Genomic DNA, 15,612 nt, shown 5'->3' on the forward strand with positions numbered 1-15,612 from the left:
ACCTCTCTTCTTTCCTGCCTTTCCTTCCTGCTGGCTAGTTAGTGTGTCTTACCTTGTTTTGTCATTAGTCATCTGTGTATGCAGCCGCTGACACCTAGCTTGGGTTCTATGGAAGATGTGCAGAAGCATGTGGTGATGATTGCAAATACAGAAGCACAAATTTCAAAGACACTTCTGTTTAGAAATGCCTTTGTAAATTCACCTGGAATTTGACTTATCACAATTTCCTTCCATTAAAGTTTTTTCAAAATTGTTAGCAGTAGCCAGATCGAAATAATCAAGCATTGAGTTTGTGTTGCTGTTAGGGTGGGGTGTGTGTGTGTGTGTGCATGTGTGTGCATCAGGGAGCTGCACTGACTGGGTTAGCTTCACATCAATCCCAGTGGGAAACAGTTATCTGCACTCTGCTCTCCTTTGCCACTTTCAGGTGACAGGTTTCATCAGCTCACATCGGTTGTCCAAACATCCAAGATTGTACTGGAATTTAAGAAAGATAACTGAAGCAAGTATGAGCCTGATGGTTGATCAGTATCCACCATTTTTTGAGCAGATCACCTCCCTGCAATGGTTTAATCTTGTAATATGCCAAGGTAAGTTGACTTCGCAGAGTTCCCTGGCAGGACCTCAGGCAAACGAGTGGCTGTATTGGCAGTAAAAGGACATGAGGAAGTGGGTTCTGTTAAAGCTCTAAACTTGGCTGTTTAGATTCCAGGTATTCTTGGGAAGAGTTATACCTAAACCTGAACTTGGGCAAAGGCCAAAAAATTATGCATTAGTACCATACCCAGAATATCTGGGGATGCTGTCAAGTTGAAAGTTGGTCAGAATCCCTGTGCAATGGTGTAGCCTGAGCGGTACTGAATTTGAAACAATTAAGCCTTGAGTGAGAGGCTGTTTAGGAGGCTGTTAATTGGTGTCCATTTTTTTTTTCTTTTTCTTTCTTTTTTTTTTTTTTTTTTGCCTAATAATGGAAGAGTTTTAAGTCTCAACTCCAAAAAGGAAGACATTGATCCAGCTCAGAGATTTGCAATACCTTCATCATACAGAAGGTTGCTAATGCTCTCAGAAGAAAGCCTCTACCAAGGAGAATATTTGCATATGGAGCCCTCCCAGGTTAGCCTGAGAGAAGCATGCTATGTCACATAGCGAGAGCAGCCCTGGTAGCCAATAGAAGGGATTAAGACTTGCAGAGCACTCCAAAGTTGTAGAACTGATACTGATGTCCAGTCAAAGATGGCTGGTCAAGCACACACCTCAGGCTTAGTGAACAGCTAGTCCAGATGGAGCCAGTCAGAAAGCTCTGGGAATATTTCTTCAAACAGATAAAACTGATTGCATCCCAAGTGCATTTGAACATATTCAGAGGACATCATACAACTTTTGAATTAATGATAAGTCAATGGGAAGCTAAGAAAATGAAAAAAATAGATAGCTCAATATCACCTCTGGGACAAACAAAATTTTATTCAAGAAAGGAAAAGCATCCATAGTGTACTGCAGAGATCAGTTTTATATACTATTTCCATTTGTCCTAATTATATAAACACTAAATATTTATCTATTTAAACTTACAACATAACTATTTTTTGGAGGTTTGGAAGGGATGGGTAGCTGGTGTGCAGCAGTATGGAGAGGGTGGGAGAGAAGGAGAAAGAGAGTGGAATATTCAAATTCCAAATTGGAAACTCAATAGAGAATGTCTATATAAAATATCAGATAGAAGTATGTTATTTAAACATATTATGGTTGGTTCTGGGAAAAAGAAAAGAGGATTTAAAACAAAGATATATGGATGAAAGACAGGTTATGCTGCTTTAACAACAACAACAACAACAACAACAACAAACACTTCAAAATACAAATGCTCAAATGACATAGGTATATCCTTTCTTGTTTGATATGGTCCAGAGAGAAGCATTTGGGGGTGGAAGGTTGATGTTATGACCCTCAATGTGGCTTCCATGTCTGGGACCACAGCAGCAATTCTGGTTCTTGTCATTCCAGCCAGGGTGGGGGTGGGGGGAGGTGGGGGGTGGAGAAGAGGGCAATAGGTCAGGGAAACACATGTGCATACTTTGACAGAAACACTCCCCAGAAGTAGCACAGATCTATTGGCCAGACTGTGGGCATATGGCCTCACTGAGCTGCAAGGGAGCCTGGGAAATGCAGTAACTAGCTGTTGGCTATGTGCTCCACTAAAACATGGAAAAAGACAGGAACTAATGTCAGGGCTCAACCAGCAGCCTCTGTCAAATAAACTTCGTAGAATTATTTGACACTTTTAACCAAGTGCCTATGTAACTTCAATACAAACTAAAATGGAATTTAAGACAGGGTGCCTCAAGATCATCTTTTGAACAATGAAATAAATGAACAAAATGTAGAAACAGGGTCCTGAAGCAGAATGCAGGCACCACCAGAATAGACAGTACAGATGGCACGGAACCAAGAGGATCCTGTCCTGTTTGTCACTATGCTTTATGTCCTCCCATTTCAGGATGCTTATAGCTCCTTTTCTGGTATGAATATGCTATACATTCTGCAAGAACACATGGGCATCCCTGCAAACCTATGATTTTATAGTAAATCATTCCAAAACAACAAGAGTCTGAGATGGAGATTAGTGTGTAGGACGTAGGCAAAGGGAAGGAAGCAGGATTGGGCAGGGGGAGAGGCTGGGAGTTCTGGAGCTGGGATGGACCAGAGGTATCAAGGCAAGGAAATCAGACTTTTATATCCCAGTATCGATCAGTCTGGATGCTCATTGTCCCAGGAACTTGCAACATTAGGGATTAACCTTGTACAAAGTAGCTGTCTTTAGCTTGGGCAGTTCACAGAAGGTCTGAGAAGTTTGTCCTGCCTCTAGCAGAACTACTACCAGCTCAGGGAACAAGTTCTTCATTACTGAAGAAGCATCTGAGCAATGTATCACAGCATCTACTGTATGTGGATCCTAGTAGCTGTCTCCAGGTCTCTGTGAAATCAATCATTTAGATTTGGGTTCCAGCAGGAGTGGCTCTTCCATTCCTCTAGAGGAGAAGTTCAATGGTGGTGATCTCATGAGGACAACAGAGGGGTTGGGAGATGCCAGAGGACTTGGATGTATGTAGCAAGTATGCTCTTTGGCTTAGGTTATACTTTTGCTGGAGGTAGCTTTAAGACTGCTGTTGGAGATTAAAGGGAAGGGTCAAACCAGATACAGGCAAACCAGATAATATCTATGATTATACTTTGCTTTCATCTATGCTTTAGGATGATTAGTCAACAGTTGTTGGTTAACATATAAAGAACTCTTATGAGGAGTTTAGGCTCCCGAAGAAACAAAAGCAAGGGCTTCAAATAAGCCTATCTCCATCTGCCTCAAAGGGTATATTTGTTACCAGAGGGAGTATTAGAAGTAAGTTTGTTCCAGAGAAAGGAGTGGTGTGAAAGCCTGTGGTTGGCTAAGAAGATTTCCAGGGGCACCTCCTCTTTTGATCTGGCAGACCCAGCAGTCAACACCTTTGGAATGATGCCCTAGGGATAGAATTCTGCACTGTAGTCCCCAACTAATGGAGGGCAGGCAGTCTGTCACCTCTGTCACCTAATCCTGATGTCAAAATTTCATCGTGACCACATCAAACTGAATATTTCCTGCAAGGGGTTTGTCAGCGTTCCTAAAAAGACAAGAGAATGGGGACAAAAGGTTGAATGGTTTTCTGTGGGTACCTGCTAGTACACGTTTGAGTGTAGGTGGCAGGATTTGGTCTGAGGCTTGTTTTCATTTAAACATATGTCTTGTTGGTGAGGTTGTCTGGGGAGGGGACACAGACCTTTAATGGCCAGAGGCTATCAATATTTTTCAAAAGAATCTCATAATTGTGAATAGTCAAATTAGCCTAGGGGCTGACAAAGTGAATGATGGCTCATGTTATTTCTGGTTAACTGTCCCAATAATTAACCTGTAAAGTAATGACACCTGAAACAAATGTGATTATTAACACATTGGTTTAGTGCAATGATTGATTATAAAAATTAACTGCCCTGTCTTAGAAATTTAGTGCATGATATATGATAATAACAAAGTAAACCTAACTTGATCATTCTAGTTACTCGTTTGACACTTACGTGGTCTCTGTTATCAGACTTGGTCTTGGGCAGGTTCAGTATCTGGCTCAGGCTCTAGAATAAAGTCTCTCATGTACCTGATGATCTGTGGCATGGCTGTCGAAAACTGTTTCATTCCTACGTGTGAAAATCAAGAGGATTCTAATGGGAGAACATCACAGAAAAGTGAATTCACAGGCCTGCTTTTGTTGATGTGGCCTGGAGGAAGGGCCCCTGGGGCCATGCAGTGACGCAAAATCATACCATCCAAATATTGAATGCAAGAGCATTAAAGGAGATGGGGAATAAAAGTCTCTGTCAATGTGATAGTAATCTGCAACTCTTGGAATTTGACACAACTTCCCACTGCTCCTCACACAAACCTAAAACTGGGACCAGGCTGTCCTCCTCCTGCCCCCAAGGGCTTACCCATAGATTCACATCTTGGCTCAGAAATCTGATTGCTCTTCCCTCTTCACAAACCCTCCCCACCCTTCAATAATCTTGTCTTCATAAACAAAGACAAAGATGTCTCCCCCAGCTCCATTGGCCAACATTAATCCCTTTATGTGAACTCCCTTCATTTTACCACTTACTTATCTCATGCTTTTTCTTTTTGAGATCCTCAGTCCCAGGAAACTGAGGAAGAGCTTGTATCTGTCCAAGGCATCTTCATAGTGCCTTAACATAGGCTAGGAGATCAGGAGGTCCTCAATGTGTGCTTGCTGAGTCTCAGAGGTTGGAAACTCAGAAGACCTAGGGGAGCTGAGCAGGAGCAGCTGGGCTAAGGCAAACTAGAGAAGGAATTCAAATTCAAATGATTTTTTTAAAAAAGCAGTTATAGCCAAACAGGACTGCTGTTGATCTGCAAGCATCAGGTTTGCAATTCCTGGTCTTTAAGAAATTAGCAAACAATGTCTGGTCCCCTACACTGGGTAAACCAATGGAACAGCAGAGAAACATTACTTGCTTCACTCTGGACTTCTCCCTTAACCCAGGTTTGCTTCTGGGCAAAGAGGTACCCCAGGAAGTCACGTTCAGATGATGTAAATGCATCCCTCTGTAAAGGGGCCATTATGCTCAAGGTACTAGTGTCCTCCAGATCTCACCCTGACCCTGAGTCCAGCTCTTTTGTCTTCTAGAATCTGCGCTGGGTGTCTGCTCCAATATAGTGTGCCATGCAGCTATGGGGGTAGTGTCAGAGGGCAGGTGGACAAAGGATGGAAACCAGCAGACTTTTCCTGTCCATGCAGTGCTGCCTGAAGGCAGAAACCAGCTTGTGCTTCTTTCCTAAGGGTTTGGGATGGTGATGTTGGCATTTGGGAAAACAGAGAGATGTAGGTTAGTTGAGGAAGAAGGTAGAACTATCTTCTGAAAGAAGGCTAAATGTGGAAACATACCCCCAAAATGTGGGAAAATGGGAGTCTTTATATTTCATGTAAACAAAGAATATAAGACAATCGAAAGATGAATGCAAGTATCTTTCGATTTGCTTTTTTAAAGATACTCGTGTGAAAATAAGATCATGTGGAGATGAGATGACATGTCTGACTGTTGCTAACAACAGCTCTTTCGGGGCCAGGAGATGTGGAGCAAAATGTCTTCAGAAAGAGATTTCTCTCTGAAAACCATTACTCACTGCCCTGCTGCCAAGGTCACTGAGAGCTGCAGTTTTGCTGCTGTGAAACTGTTTACATCCAAGGATACACAGGGACACAAGGTCATGGGAGGTAAGCAAGCCTGGAGACCTCAAAGTCAAAAGACAATAAACACACTAACTTCCAGGGCTTTTAAAGAAGCTCAGGCGAGGCAGACAAATTTCCACTTCAGATGTAGATTCACAACATCTTGTAGCAGATGGAAATAGAAGCAGGGCAAGAGTTGGTTCAAACTGAACTACTATTAAGTTTTATCAGAACCAAAACAGGCACCAGAGGGTTAAGGTCTGGAATGGTTCTTCAAACATGTCTGGAATAGAATGAAAACTCAATTGGCCTGGAGCACAGGGATTAAATTCAGGAGCAAGTTTCCAAGGAGACTTGTAAGAACCCAGGGAGAGGAAAACCTCTTTCAGAAAATTCATAAAATGTAATGAGTCGCCACTGAAGCAATGGAAAGAACATTCAGTGAAATGGCCAAGAGTGGATGGAGGCTTAGTGCAGAGACTCAACTATGACCTGAATAGGTGTCTCGTCAGCAAATTATTTAGGTATATTTCATTGAAATGCATTTGTAGCAAGTCACCTCCTACAAAAAAATGTGAAAATATCCTTCCTGGAAATAATATGGAGTTTTGTCCTAAATTTGACCACTCACATTAAGCAGTCTGAATGAATATGGCAGGACTTGGCACCCTTCTGAAGCATCATCTGCTAAGAAGAGAATGCTTTTAACTCTCCTAGAACTCCAAGAAAAGGTGCAGAATGCTTGGTTTCATGGGAGCCCAATGTCCCTGTCCACAGCATATCCTGCTTGCTTCTTCTCTCTCGCCATCCCGTGCTAAAGTTCTTCCTAAGGCATAAAAACAAATCTGACTCACTTCTTTCTTACTGAGAATCACAGCAACTTTTCTTTGAAATTCAACTTTAAGGAAAACAGAAAGGCTATTTTAATCAGAGAAAAACCTCAAGCTGAGTGAAAATTACTGTGCTGGTCCTGTTGAATGTAGACTAGAACCACTTTTGAAGTGATCATTAATTTTATGGAAGTGATATACACCAGAATGAACTTCCATCCTACTTTATAATCAATCAGTTAATCAACTAGTCCCAGAGGAGTAGGAATACTTTGCATTCTCTGTAATGCTGCGTGAGGTTATGGAGAACAGAGTGTCACTGTGTAGTAATTGAATGTTCAGGGCTGGATTCAAGTAATTTTAACCACAGAATTGAAATTATCAGGTAGAGAGAAGGAAATGCAGAATGACTTAACCAACTACTTCATGAAAAGGAAACATCCAGGACCTGTTTCTATGTCCTCATTTGGTGGGATTTCTTTAAAAATGTGGCAAATTATGATACCTTTGAAAAAATCTTTAAACTTAAGCATTTCTAAAAATATGTGTGCAACCATAGGAAACACCAGAAAATGCATTTTGTTTATGGTTTATGCACATTCATTTTATGTATTTTTTCCTGAAATCACCATGCATTAGTATTTTTCAAAATTTTTTCTGTAATATTCTTTTAAAAAGTCCTAATTCTAGTTTATCACACTTTTTTTTTTTTTCAACGTTTATTTATTTTTGGGACAGAGAGAGACAGAGCATGAACGGGGGAGGGGCAGAGAGAGAGGGAGCACAGAATCAGAAACAGGCTCCAGGCTCTGAGCCATCAGCCCAGAGCCTGACGCAGGGCTCGAACTCACGGACCGTGAGATCGTGACCTGGCTGAAGTCGGACGCTTAACCGACTGCGCCACCCAGGCGCCCCCTAGTTTATCACACTTTGAAACAACTTTTTCTACGCAGATTCGACTAGATTCCACAGTATATTTCACATGCCAGAGCAAAAGTTTTCTTGTACAAGGTCATTTCTATTAGACTAAAAGTGTTTGGGTTTATCATTTATAAGTTATTTTAAAGAAACAATTAAACTTCGAAAGTTAACCACCTTAGTTGTTGTTGTCAAGACTGTATTCCCATAAATGTGGCCCTGAAAAAGAACATTTGCTAGTGTTTCTTTAATGCATAAAATTGTAAAGAACACACTAATGTTCTGAATTCATGTAGATAATGAAAAATTTAAGCTGTACAGAAAGTAATACAATGAAAGTAATATTCTACTTCCTTTTCTGGTTATTCTCATCCCAGTTATTAGCAATTTCTTACAGTTCTTCTAGAAAACATTTTTCCTCATACATCAAAATAAACATTGCACTTACACATACATGAACACACAGATGGACATATTTTAAAATTTTTATAGGGGGATCATACAATCAACACCTAGAGTGCCTCATCTGGTTTGTTTTCACATAGTAAGATGTTTTGAAGAATTTCCACGTTAGCACAAACAGACCGGACTCATTCCATTTAGCAGCTACATAGCATCCAGTTCTGTTGGATGTTGTATATATCCAATATATTCTACAACATATTTCAGTATCCCTTTGTTAATTGACATTTAAACAGTTTCCAGGTTTTTCTGATTAAAAAAATGCTGACTGAAGATCCCTTTATAGCTTGGCTTAAAAAAAGGAGCGTATTAGTAGGTTAAATTCCTAGAAGCGGAATTTTCTTCAAAAAGAAGCTTTCTTTTTCAGTCTATTCTAACCTTTAATGTTGCCTACAGTTTAGAAGGGGAAAGCTTTCTAATTTTGCTTAGGTTAGGGGAAAAAATGGAAAATACCGATGACACCCAGTGTAGAAGTCCAGCGGCATTGATTCGTTTCAAATTTAAGTGGGGAGGCGCTTATCTTGAAGAGGTGCTTAAAGTGAGGTCCTTAACAATGTTGATCTCACTCTAGAAGAACACAAAATGAGCTATCAAGTGAATAGCATTTCCTGCTTAGCAGGCTGTGGAGAAAGTTCCATAATATGGCCATCTAAAAATTATTGGTACCTGATCAGATCTTTGTGATTAAGTCACACTGAAGGCATTAGCTATCTGGTCTCTCTCAGATAAGATTTATGTGAAGCTTTTAGACCTGGTCCTCAAGTGGAGTCACCAAGGAGATTTCTTTGGATAAAATAACTCCCCTGTGTATATCATCTAAGTGGTCCCCGGGCCATGTGTAATTTTACAAGACCTAGATGTTGTAGGGTAGAAGCCAATTTTAGAATCTTGCTTTCATTAAATGCAGAATGTTCATCCTATTGGGAAAAACTCAACTCCTTTTGCCAGTATTAGCAGCCAGACCAAACCTTCTGTATATCAGCACCATATGACAGATTCAAATTATGCCTAAGTCACTGGGGTTGGCAGAGATTGAAGGGGACTGTGTCCTTAAAAAAACAAAATTGCTGATGTAAGTCTGAATATAGAAGTTTCATTTTAGGAAAAAGAGAAACTTTTCTGGGCGAGGCTAGATTTGCTCCATAAATCAGGTCAGGCAAATTCCCACAAGGCCAGGCCCTTGGGTGTTTCTAAGAAGAGCAGACCACTGATACCCCTTTACTCAATCCTGGTCTGTTTGTGAGCCCAGCTAGGCTCCCCTAGGTGATAGTCTTTCGGACATTTCTGGGAGTTCGAGAAAACTAACGCTCCATGATTTCCTTTCACTTAGTTGTGACTAGGAACCATCCTTCCATAGGTTTTCTGTACTCTTAGTACATGAACAGTCAGAATTTGGATGGATGGTCAATGATATATTTCTGTCCCTGAGAAATTCCCACTGAAAATTAGATATGGATCTCACATAACAAACGGGAATAAAAAATATGACAAATGGGAAATTGCAGAAATAGATGGAGGTACCTATGGAGCAAAGCAGACTTGAACTGCTTTGATTAGACGTCCTGGTCCATTTTATTCATTAAACCTTTGACTAGAGGCACTTGGGTGGTTCAGTCGGTTGAGCTACCGACTTCGGCTCAGGTCATGATCTCACAGTTTGTGAGTTCGAGCCCTGCGTTGAGCTCTGTGCTGACACTCAGAGTGTGGAGCCTGCTTCGGATTCTGTGTCTCCCTCTCTCTCTGCCCCACCCCCACTCATGCTCTGTCTCTCTCTGTCTCAGAAGTAAATAAACATAAACAAAATTTTTTTTTAAATCCTTTGAACAAATATTTTTGAGCATCTTTTCATCAGACTCTTCCAGGTATATGTATTCAAAGATTTTTACACCATAAATAAAGTAATGCTTTGAGTTCAAAATGATTTCTGTCACAACTACCACAGTACAACAGTAGGCTGGACAAATAGAAGATCTACAGGAGCAAAAACATACCAGACAAATAATAGAAAAAATAAAGAAAGCTGGGTTTTAAAAATATAATATAAAATGAATATTTATAGAATCTGAAAAAATAACTTCTTTTTAATGATAAAGGAATATATTTTGAGGGGTGCCTGGGTGGCTCAGTTGGTTAAGCTTCCGACTTTGGCTCAGGCCATGATCTTGAGGTTCGTGAGTTTGAGCCCCGCATTGAGCTCTTGGCTGTCAGCACAGAGCCCACTTCAGATCTTCTGTCTCCCTCTCTCTGCCTCTCTCATTTTCTCTCTCTCTCTGTCAAAAATGAATAAACATTTTTTAAAAAAGAATATTTTTCCCCAAAATCCAAGGAACTTATATAAAATTAACCATATATTAAGCCCGTGTATCCCAATAAATATTTTTAAAATGCAGATCACATTCCCTGATCATAATACAGGGGGAGGAGGAAGGGAAATTACTTAAAAAAGAAAGAAAGAAAAGAAGAAAGAAAGAAAGAAAGAAAGAAAGAAAGAGAAAGAGACAGAGAAAAGAAAAGAAAAGAAAAAAGAAAAGAAAGAAAAGAAAAGAGAAAAGAAAAGAAAAAGGAGCACCTGGGTGGTGCAGTCGGTTAAGCATCCAACTCTTGATCTCGACTCAGGTCATGATCTCACAGTTCATGAGTTTGAGCACCACATCAGGCTCTGTGATGATGGTGCAGAGCCTGCATGGGATTCTGTCTTTCCTCTCTGCCCCTCCCCTGTTTGTGCTCTGTCTCTCAAAATAAATAAACTTAAAAAAAAAAAGAAAAAAAGAAAAAAGAAAAAAGAAAAGAAGCCAGAGGCCATAAATCCTGTCAACCTCTGGATCAAACCATACCTGAAAATAATTTAACTTTGGACTTGTGGGTTATTTTCACCAGAACCTCCTACTCCTCCTTTTAAAATCAAACTTTCCGATGCTTGCAATAAAAATATTCTAATATTATCATCTGGAAATTCTATATTCCATCTAATTATAAATCAAATGTGACTAAATAATAAAGATATATTCAGACCAAGTTTAGCTCTCATATGGCTTTTCTCAGGATGAATAATACTGGAATCTGAGACACAGAGAATTGAACCCAGGAGAATGACAGAGGGAAGTTCCAGAATGCAGCTGTGCAGCAAACCTTGAAGAACAGTCAGTGTGGGGGAGCTAGGTGTCCAGGAAGGAGGTGTCTTGGAAAAGAAGATTTCGTACATTTGATAGTATTCTTTGGAGAATGGGGGGAAAAATTAAAGATGAAGTAAAGCCAGCAACGGCAGAATAAATAAGCAATTAGAAGCTCCAGGAGGAACAAGAAAAAGAAATATAAACGTAGAGCATTCTTTGGATCTGCAGTGAACAATATTTACATGGTCATAATAACATAAACACTTTATTGAGTTTCAGCTTTTAGAATCAAAGCCTTGGCACAGTCCAATGGATTTAACCATTTCAGAGCAGAGTCTAAATAATAAATAACATCAACCTTGATGATGTGGAATTTTCAAGGACAGACCACAGAACATGGGAAGCAGAAAGGGACAAGTGACAGAAGAGGAAAATACAGGAGCCTCAAGTCCTTACCTTAGGAACTAACCAAAAAAAAATGTGTAAGAATATTATTCAAAGTTACAAAAACAACCACCAGAGATAAAAATAGTGATGCGACTGTATACAAGATGGGACAGGAGATGAGCTAAATCCTTACTGTGGCAGGAAGTCAAGAAAAGTTCACTTCTTAAAGGGATAAATCAAGAAATAGAGGTTTATATAGTTTATTTAGAGGTAATGAAAAAATTTAAAGACATTGAGAATCACATCAAGAACTAAAATCAGAAAATATTACAAGAATAACATGGTTGATTGGGACTGAGATTAGGATCTTGACTGAGATGGGGCTAGGGACTGATATTTTCATTTTAAATTCTTATGATCCAAATAAGTATTTAAACCATGTGTAGATTGCTTTGATAAAAATAAAATTTCAATGCTTAAAAAAAGAAATCAGACTCAACCCCACTCATAATTAAAGGAATTCAACCTAATCACTTTCAATTGATCAATTTTACAAACATATGCAAAAGGCCAGGATATGAGGAGCAAGGAGGGAAATTACAAATATTTTAGCAACCAGAATAGAACAGACACCAGCCACTCAGAACTGATGCCGGCCATAAAATACCACATGTCCAACCTGGTGCATGGCAACTTCATAGCAGTCTAAGGGAAGGCAACTTGGTTGCTATTGGTAGGGGTGTATGTTGAATGCAAGCCTTCTGAAGGACATCACTGTCTATTGTGTATTCTTTTCAAAGCTATTAAGAAAGATTTACTGTTTGAATTAGCATATTCATCTTTGTAAAACATAAAAAGGATATGATTTTTGTAAAAGTCTTATTGAAATGTAATTCATAAACTACATATTTCACCAATTGAAAGTGTACAATTCAAGGGATTTTAGGTTATTCTATTCCCAGAGTTGTGCATCTTTGCATAATTGATTTTAGAACATTTTCATCATCTCAAAAACAAACTCTTTTAGCTATCATTTGCCAATGCCGCATTTCTCCCAGTCATAGGTAATCAGTAATTGACTCTGTCTATAGTCCCCCACCTTTTTCTGGACATTTCATATAAATAGAATTATATAATATGTGGTCCTTTGTGACTGGCTTCTTTCACTTAACATAATATTTTCAAGCTTCCTCCATGTTATACCATGTATCAGTAGTTCATTTCTTTTTTTTTTTTTAGTTTTTTTTTAAATGTTTATTTATTTTTTAGAGAGAGAGACAGAGTGCAATTGGGGGAGGGGCAGAGAGAGAGGGAGTCACAGAATCTGAAGCAGGCTCCACGCTCTGAGTGTCAGCACAGAGCCCAACATGGGGCTTGAACTTGCAAGCCGTGAGATCATGACCTGAGCCAAAGTCGGACACTCAACCTACTGAGTCATCCAGGCGCCCCAGTAGCTCATTTCTTTTTGTTGCCAAATAACAGTCCATTGTATAGATATGCTGCATTTTATTTATACAGTCATCAGTTGATGGACACTTGAGTTGTTTCCACTCTTGGCTATTATGAATAATGATGCTATAAACATTCATGTAAAAGTTTTTGTGTGGGCATATGTTTTCATTTTTCCAAGCAATAGAGCAAGGAGTGGATTTGCTGGGTCAAGTAATGCAGTATTTAACTTTTTGAGGACTGTCAAACTATTTTCCAAAGTGGCTACACTATTTTACATTTATTCCCACCAACAGTGTATGGGGGTTCCAATTTCTCCACATCTTCTCCAACATGTGTTATTATCTGACTTCATGATTTTAGCCTCCTAGTTTATCGGCCATTTGTAGTATCTTCTTTGGAAAGCTATTCAGATATTTTGCCCATTTTTAAACTGAGTTGTCTTTATCACTGACCTGTAACTGTTCTTTATATATTCTGCATATGAGTACTTTTTCCAATACATGATTTCCAAATATTTTCTCCCATTCTGTGGGTTTGTACTTTTACTTTATTGATTATATCCTTCGAAACACAGAATTTTTGAAGTCCAGTATATCTATTTTTAATTTGTTGCTTATGCTTTCTGTCATATCTAAAAATTTATTACCAAATCCAGATTCACAAAGGTTTGTCTCTATGTCTTCTTCTAAGATTTTTACAGTTTGGGCTCTTCCATTTAAGTTTTTCATCCATTTTGAATTAATTTTGTCTATGGTGTGAGGTAAGGGTCTGACTTCATTCTTCTTCATGTGCCTTTCCAGTTGTCCTATCACCATTTTTTGAAGAGACTATTCTTTCCCTCATTGAATGGTCTGGACACTCTTGTAGAAATCAATTAGTCATAATTGTATAAGATTACTTTTGGACCTAAATTCAATTCTATTCACATCTATGTCTAGCCTTGTGCTAGTTCTACACTCCCTTAGTTATTATAACTTTGTAATAATCTTTGAAATCAGGAAGTGTGAATCCTCCACCTTTTTGTTTTTTTATTGTTTTGGCTATTCTGGGGCCCTTCCGTTTCCACATGAATTTTAGGATCAGCTTCTCAATTTCTACAAAGGGATTCTAATAGGGATTGTGTGGAATCTGTGCAGAGTTTGGAGAGTTTTTGACATCATGCAGAGGCCCACCTATGGTGTTGGATCAAACTGAATGTTCCAAACTTTGAGAAACATACCATTATTGCCCATGTCTGCTTGTCTGGTTTACAGACTAGCGAGAGCTTAGATGGGAAGAAAAAGTCTTTGGCCTCTGGGATTGGAGGCATAAGTCTGTACCCCAGGTCATAAGGAATTGGTCATGAGCATGCCTTTTGACTAGAGGTAAGTTGGTTCCTGTAACCTGCTTAATCTTATTTATGTTTATGATTTTATGCTTAGCCTTTAAATGTCTTTAAGTGTCTTTTCTATTTTGCCCACCCCAAGGATTCTTTATAAGGGTGAAGCCAAGAAACCAGTGTAAAAAAAAAAAAAAAAAGTAATTATCCCTTCTTTTCTCACACCTTTTTTTTTTTTTTTTTCAGTCTCTCCCTATCCATAATCAAGGCCGGCAAAGACAGAACTTCCAAGAGTACTGGGGCGGAGGCAAAGCAAGAAAAGGGTTGGGTCTGGGACACAGAAGAGGATGGGAACACCTCACCTTAATGAATCTCGTCTCCATGATATTAGCATATCATTCAAGACATTTCCTACCAGAGCTTTTGATAAGTACAAGCATGTTCTTGCCTCTTCTGCCTCTGGACTATAAGTTCCTCAAGGCCAAGCATTTGTTCAGAGCTATTTCTCCAGTACTTAGCAGAGTTCATGGCAGGCAAACTGGTGCTCAAACATTTGTTGCATAACTATTGTCATGTTTCAGATGAGAGTACCTCGTGTAGTTGTAATGGCCATCAAATCAGATGATGCATGGGGAAATGATAATAATTGTAAGGACCCACAAATATAACACATTTGTTTTCAAAAAGACATTTTTTAAAGAAGCAAAATGTGAGTAAGATATCACCTGAATATGGTGTTGGAAACACCTCCTCTGAACAAGAAATGAGAACGCTGGTTCAAATGAAATATGATGATTATAAACACATCATCAGATCTGAAATTTTTGTGATTCCTGTGATGTCTCATGCAGATTCCCAATTTCAACATATGTTGGTTAAATAAATGAAGAAAGGTCAGATCTTTTATGACTAAATGTTTATAACAATGTATATTTTAAATCTTATCTTTTCTTGACTGTCTTTTCATACAAGTTTGTTTTTATTGGACCACCGGCAGCAAATTCCTGCAATTTTATAGCCATGTGACATTGTTGTCATTGCTTTTAGCACAGGCATCTGTTAGTAAAGAGACTAAAAGTATTCTCTTATGAGTCACTAAAATACACTTGCCAAGACCAATTAAACTAGTGCCAAATATGACAAGTCACCAGAAGACTTTTAACAATTTATACTGTTTTTGCTGGGGAAGGGAAATAAAGAAGAGAAAGAGGTAAATTTGCATAACACTTTTTTTTTTTCTGGTGAGCCTCAAAAGCTATAATCACTGAAATTCAGTAATACTAAGTGCATTACTATTTCTTCTGGTATTTTCTACACCATAAACCAGAGATAATAATTAAGATTCTTGGTGGTTGGTCCTT

At 38.9% G+C, this 15,612-nt stretch overlaps 1 long non-coding RNA gene across 1 annotated transcript; it reads left to right on the plus strand.

Moving 5' to 3' along the window:
* The first annotated feature begins 430 nt into the window (after window positions 1-430).
* LOC121014182 (uncharacterized) lies at window positions 431-15,195 on the plus strand. The gene is made up of 2 exons (XR_005783073.1): window positions 431-590; window positions 14,498-15,195. It is a non-coding gene; the product is annotated as an uncharacterized LOC121014182 (long non-coding RNA).
* The last annotated feature ends 417 nt before the right edge of the window (window positions 15,196-15,612 follow it).

The sequence above is a fragment of the Herpailurus yagouaroundi genome, unplaced genomic scaffold, assembly GCF_014898765.1.
Source record: "Herpailurus yagouaroundi ecotype Mexico unplaced genomic scaffold, PumYag 201, whole genome shotgun sequence".
NCBI lineage: Eukaryota > Metazoa > Chordata > Mammalia > Carnivora > Felidae > Herpailurus > Herpailurus yagouaroundi.